Genomic DNA, 7,300 nt, shown 5'->3' on the forward strand with positions numbered 1-7,300 from the left:
AGAAGGGTCCTGACCCGAAATGCCAACTTTCCTGTTCCTCTGATGCTGCTTGGCCTGCCTCCCAACATTGGGACCTGCTGCACTCATCTCCAGTTATACATTCAAGTCTTTGAATTAAAAATCCAAACAAACAATTTTTGAATATATTAACTACTTCCATCATTTTGGTGGATTGACTATTTCAGCCAGCAGTAAGTTTCCCAGCTAATTGAAATTTACCCTCTCCCTACAAAAAAAAAGAAAAAACAAGCAGACTGTAGCCTCTGGTTCATCTGATCATTTGCTCCTCTACATTATCTAACACTTGAATCCTAGATCAACCTTCACATTGCCAACACTGGAGGTCTTGCCACAAGAATGTCTCCAACCACAAAACATTACATTTGCCCAGAAGCAACCTAGCTTTCCAAACAAAAAAAAAACCTAAGAATTAAGCAAACTTACAATACTTGAGTTATTTGATTCCATATGATGGAATGAGTTAGCTAATCACATTGCATACTGCAAAGACTATGGGTCCTGACAACACCCCAACTACGGTATTGAAGGCCTGTACAATATTAGCGGCTACAACCATATGACAAAGAAAAAAAAAAAAGAGAAAACTGCCCTAGTATGTCCTATACTGTCAAAACATAAATCCAATTTTGTTAAGTGACTGGGGTGAAAGAGCTTGTTGACTGAGCTAGCTCAGTGGCAGCATTCTAGATGATGTCATGGAATGACTGCAAGGTGGGGGAAGAAAGTGTGGGTGGTGGTGATTGTGGTTGAACACCTAGGAGGTCATGATCCATGTCAGGATCAATGATGCAGGGAGCAAAGAGAAAGAGGTCCAGCAGACGTTAGGTAGGAAATTGAAATGCATGACTTACTCTCCAGATTAGTCTACTGCAGCACAGTAGGAAGGTATAGGAAAAAGGGAGGAGGATGGAATAGACGTATGCATGGTTAGAAAGATGGTGCACCAAGAAGGACTTCAGATTCAAGGTTCAATGGATTATATTTGATCAGGAATGGGACCAATGTACTCTTGAGGTTTACCAAATGGTATGTTTCAAAGTATGTCCCATTTTATTTCTGCACTGTGTGGGAATGCTGCTTGTTCAATCAAGTTGAATTAAATAGTTATCTGGGTACAGCATTTTTACATGGAAGAAAAATAAACCATCCTCACTATTGGACTCGAGTAATAATTGGTTTCAAAAGTCAGCACTGTGAAAGATGGGAGTATCAAGAATAGCGATGATCAAGTCCAGCTGATTCAGCATCCAAATTCTGGATGCTACCATGACACCTTGTAGCAAACTTTGTTTTACAATGTTAGTTATATAAAGCTTGTGAAAGAAAGTTCAAATGCCCCCTGTTGATTCTCTCAGCTCACGATGTCCGAGGCAGGAGAGCCTTACTTCAGTCTAATGCTCAGTTTGCATCCTTCTTACACATTTTACGTCCTGACCTCACCAAATGTGACGAGCAAGCTGATTTTCCGAAGAAGAAAAAAAAAGTGTGTGACAATCAATCGAGCATGGCTCCAAAATGAACCCCAGCAAAATTGAAGTTAATCAGAGGAAAGTCTCTCTGCTGACTGGAGCCATAGAAAACATAGGAACAGCAGTAGGCCAGTTGCCCCTTCAAGCCTGCTTTACCATTCAATATGATCATGGCTGATCATCCAACTTAGTACTTTGTTGCTATTTTCTCTCCATGGCCTTTGATTCCTTCAGGAATATTTTGACCTCACTAGTCTTTGGTTATCTTGTCATCAGTCCTAAGTCGCTTATCCTAGGGCTGCAACACTGGGTCTGGACTCTCGTCATCCAGAACATCCTCCTTGCTGTTACCTGTTTGAATTTTATAGGTTTCTGGAGATGCCCTTCATTCTTCCAAACTCCAACCATTGGATTGATTAGAACTCAATCTCTTTTTAACTGGTCAATCCCATCATCCCAGGAATCAGTTTGGTGAGCTTTTGTTGCATTCTCTCCATAGCCAGAACATCCTTCCCTCATTAAAAGAGAAAGGGAGGGCAAAACTATACACAATATTCCAAGTGTGGTTGCACCAAGGCCCTACACATCATAACCCAGCACACAATGGAGATGGTTTTGGGAAGTCAAATCATTTTTAGCTCCAGGATATCATTGCAGGAGTCTCTTCAGTGTAGCGTCCTTGGCAAAAAACAAACTTCTGCTTAAATGTCTATCCCTTCAGCATTAGGAAATTAGAGGGCATGTTCATTGAACAACTGTCCAGGTATGAAATAGTGAACTTTGTCAATACTTAAAATTGGAGACAAGCAAGAAAGCTGTTAAGAAGGCTGCTACGAATGTTATTGTCTGTAGCTCAAAAAGTATTAAATCAAAATGCCTAATTAAATATTGACACAAGTGAGAGCACTTCATGGCTATCTGTGGAAGTTTATAGCGTTGTGTTGGACCATTCTTAAAAAGGAGAAGTGAGTTACCAGGCTCCCTTTCATACTGGGCCAAAAGGAAGATCAAGCTCAACTACCACCATAAAAACTTTGTTGTATTACGATGGTCTCATCCATGCAAAGTAGATGGGCTGGGCCTCATTTTACAGCAGGGATAGTACCTTCATACTAGGACCTAGCAAATCCTTCAGAACCAGCTGACAAAAACTCACTGCAAGTTATCAAACAGCTGAAACACGGTGGCATAGTGGTCAGCACTGCTGCCTCACAGCGCAAGGGACCTGGGTTCAATTCCACCCTCGGGTGACCGTCTGTGTCGAATTTGGACACATTCTCCCCGCGTCTGTGTGGGTTTGCTCTAGGGCTCCGGTTTCCTCCCCCAGTCCAAAAATGTGCATGCTAGGTATAGTGGCCATGCTAAATTGCCCATATATAGTGTCCAGAGGTGAGAGAGCTAGGGGCATTAGCCATGGGAAATGCAGGGCGATGGGTCTGGATGGGATGCTCTTCAGAGGGGCAGTGTGGACTTGGGCCAACTGGCCTGTTGTTTCCACACTGTAGGGTTTCGAGGATTCCTGTTCCAATTTCGTAGAGGCTTACCCACAAAACAACCCTCCTTGAAACTTCACAACCTGATCTTAAAGAAAGAAATAAAAACAGGATTCACAAGACCCTCACTTGAATTTTCAAAATCAAAAGAGGTTACAGGCTTGCCATGTGGGAAATTGTAAAATCAAGTACTGAATTAAAAATGTAATCTGTACAAGTGCATTGTCTTCATCTGTATCCAATCTTTATGCATTCATTTGATGAAGTATGTGACACGAATTCACGTGTGGGAGAAGAATTTATTTCAAACATACAAAACCTTGCTGCTTTATTTAGCTGGAACTAGGGTGCAAAAATATCTAATTTCCCCCAACCACACAAGTTATTGGAAAGAAAGCACATGCATGACATGTACCCACATGCAGCCCTTGGGTATGTCTATGCTGGTTTGATTTTTCTTATTTAAAATCAACCCTTGTGTACAAGCACCTGGGCAACCACCAATTCCAAATGAAGGGAATGCCTAACTATCTTCCCTCCACATTCAATGTTCATGCCAGCCAGCATCCAAGGGGTCATAATTAACCAAAAACATTATGAACCAGTCACATTGACACTGGCTACAACAACAACAGTTCAGACACTATTGTGACTAGTGGTCCATTTTAGTCCTCAAAAAGATTCTCACCATCTCCGAAAGGAACATGTCAGTGTTGTGAAATAGCCTCCACTTTCCTGAAGGAGTACAGCTCCTACATTCAAGGTGATGGAAGCAGCCCTTTGGTATGCTGGTAATGAACTGGATCCCATTGAGAAGACTCATCATTATGACGACAATGACAACAACAACAACATCCTCTAAATCCTAGAGGGACAAGGGTACCAGGGCATACAAATACTAGTTATAAATTCCAATTCATACACCAATTGGACTTGAAATGTATTACTGGATCAAAAATCTTCAAATTGCTACCCCTCAGCTTTTTTGGTATCACAGACTGCAGTAGTTCATGAAACTAGTCCATCACCACCTTAAAGGCAATAGTGGAGGGATAAATTGATACTGGCCTTGCCTGCACCACCCACATCTAAAACAAGTCACTGATACATTGTCTTCAGCCACACTTTGGTCAGTGATGCCCTCCCACTTTCTGCACCAAAATGATTAGTAATTCAGGAAGAGATATAGTGATGCTATTACTGGACTAGTAAACCAAGAGCTGGGTGCAACATTCTGTTCAAGAGTTCAAATTTTAACAATTCACTAGGAAAACTGGAATCAGTAAGGAGAACCATGTTGCTACTGGAATGTAGTACAAAAAAAAATTCTTTTAGCAACAAGAATCTGCTTGGTCTTGACTTTGACTGCAACTCTTTACAAGTGGTAGCTTTTCCTCAGAAGACAATAAAACAGAGGTACACATTAGCTCAGCAAAACCAGACCCTGGCTATTATCTCTTGTTCACGAATATCAATATTTTCACTTGTTTGCAGTTTGGTTGAGTAAAATGGCCCACTTCTATCTAAAAATCACCACTTTGCATAAACATGAACAAGCATTTTCACACTTTCTTCTTCCACTTGGATATCCTTTTCTTCTGCACTCTAAAGCTAGTATCTATAACCCTTTGATCTTCATTCCTCTGCTTTCAGCAATACCTTGTCCCAACTTTCCACAAGTGGTCAACATTATCACTCCATGATCTCTATAATTAATAAAAACAATTTAAGTATTCCTTTGCATTTCAGACTAAGCAGTAATACTTTCAGGAAGAAATTTTTTAAAAAAATTAGAGACACACATTCATACATACATACAAAGAGGCTTTCACTTTTTAGTATTCGAAGTACTATAGGTATTCAGCACTACATCTGGAAACTATTTCCATCTGTGCCCTGCAGCATTGAAACCACACAAGATGGCATGACAAACAGGGAATAATGAGACTGGTCAACATCACAGTGAAGCAATACTTCATGAAAAATATCTTCAAGATAATGAACATACAAAATCAGATTCTCGAGGTGAGGCCAATACATGTATAGGTTGCATGAGTAATATACAATACATATTCTAAAAAGCAGTTTTCTGAATGCTGTCTCAATGTAGACAAGCATAGTGTTATATTTATCAAACAAACATTCTATTCATATTCACTTGTTAGTCAGTGCTCTGAACATGCCATATCAGAAAGTAGCAAGATACATTTCAGGAAGCCCTTACCGACAGACTTCCTGCTCAGTGTCAGCATGCAGCATTGAGTAAATGCCAGGTTCAGAGAGTCAGTGTATTAGTTACACAACTGTAACAGTAAAAAAAAAACAGTTGGACCAGTAATCCTGAAAACTAGTTTCAAAGCACAATTTTTACAGCTGGAGACATTTACAAAAATGTTTCTGGAAATTAACAAAGTGACCATGGTTTGTCAGAGACCAGTCACCTCTACCTGGTCTAGCCTATGTGACTTTAATCCCACACCATCACTGGTTTCCTATTCCACTTCTGAGAATCAATTGTACTAAACAACTCAGAAGTGCAATTTGTCATCTTCAAGGCAATTAGGAACAAGTGAGCCAGCCTTGTCACAAGGGTAGTGCTCCTACCCTTAGACTAGGAGACCTGGGTTCAAGTCCCACCTGCTCCAGAGGCGTGTAACATCTCTTACTAGGTTTGTTTTTTTTTGAAAAAAAAAACAGGCATGTGTCAGCTAATCCCTTTTAATGGTTTTATTTTTATAATTGGCCAAGGAAGGTTACACCACTACCAAGCAACAATTATAACACAAAAAGGGAAAAGTTAGAGGAAAGGAGAAAAGGAAGTTTGAAAGATTTAGGACAGGGTTATTTTTGTGGAAATGGATGGAATGTGACAGGAGCCTTACAACAGGTCCTATTGGAATAAGTTAGTGGGAATGTCTTCATGGCAGCATGGTGGCTCAGTCGTTAGCACTACTGCCTCAGCACCAGGGATCCAGGTTCAAATCCACCCTCGGGTGACTGTGTGGAGTTTGCAAATTCTCCTTGTGTCTGCATAGGCTTCCTCCCAAAGATATGCAGGCTAGATGGATTGGCTATGCCAAATTGCCCATAGTGTTCAGGGATGTGTGGATTGGTGGGGCGGGGGGAGGAAAGAGGAATGCTCAGGAGGGTTGGTTTGGCCTTGTTGGGCCAAAGGGCCTATTTCTACACTGTAGGGATTTGAGGATCTAAAATCTACAGCCAATTACCTTAACCAAATCATGCAGAAGTAGAAAGGCTACACAAAAAGAGAGGTTTAACTTTAGCTTGTATGGGATTTAGCACTGTCAATGAATTTGGCATGAATACAATTCCAGGAAGTTTCATTACACGTCCCATCACCAACTACAGCCTCTCACCCAAAAGACAATGCCAGTTGCTGATGAACACCATTGTCATGGCACAGACTTTCCATGCCAATATTGAAGCAAATATTGTTACTCACTTAGATCAGCATCAACAACCAGGCAGTCTGACCACTCCCACCCTCACATAAAGAGGAAAAAAGATAAATCAAAAATTCTTTGAAGTGTGACTGTGATGTTTTCTCCTTGTCATTTGCAGCATTGTTCAAGAGATTCATTTTCAATGCCAGGAGACTAAAGAAAATTCCTCAGGGGCTGACATTTATAATTGTACTTGAAATACTCAGGATTAGTTAAACAGGTTAATTTTGGAGAAATTTGCATTTAGAAACAGCTATGTATTGTTTTCTTCACAGGAAAACTGAGAAGGAGGTATTCAAGGAGATTTTTACTTACTTATAGCTCAATATTTATCCAGTTGATACAGGATAGTTTGTTAATTTTTAAAAAAAAAAGTCTGGTTACTTGGATTGCAGGAATCATTTGGATACATTAGGACTAGCTTTAATTGCCAAGTAAATGTTTCCTTCAAAAATCAATCATTTGTTAGCCCAAGAAGAAAAAAAAAGGAGTTTTCCAACATTTTAAGTTTCACTTTAAACAGGTCTATTTTGACTGCTGACAGATACCAAATTACTTAACTAGGTGCACTGACACATTGTTACACCCCCGATACAAAAATTGGATTTGTCCTTTCAGATGCAAGTGCTTAATTAAACCAAGTTAACCAATATTGAACTACAATACAATTAGTCAAGTCACAATCATTTAAAAAACCATTCTGCTGTTTTATACACAAACAGTGGATTAGTACACCATCCATTAAGACAAATAAGCCATAGCCCCAGGAGCAATTTAGAACTTTTTTTTGATTCAACTCACCAGCCTTCTAAAGCAAAGATCACCTGCATCCAAGAAGCAGCAAGTTACTTTC

The sequence above is a fragment of the Rhincodon typus genome, chromosome 9, assembly GCF_021869965.1.
Source record: "Rhincodon typus isolate 14 chromosome 9, sRhiTyp1.1, whole genome shotgun sequence".
In the NCBI taxonomy this organism is placed as follows: Eukaryota; Metazoa; Chordata; class Chondrichthyes; order Orectolobiformes; family Rhincodontidae; genus Rhincodon; species Rhincodon typus.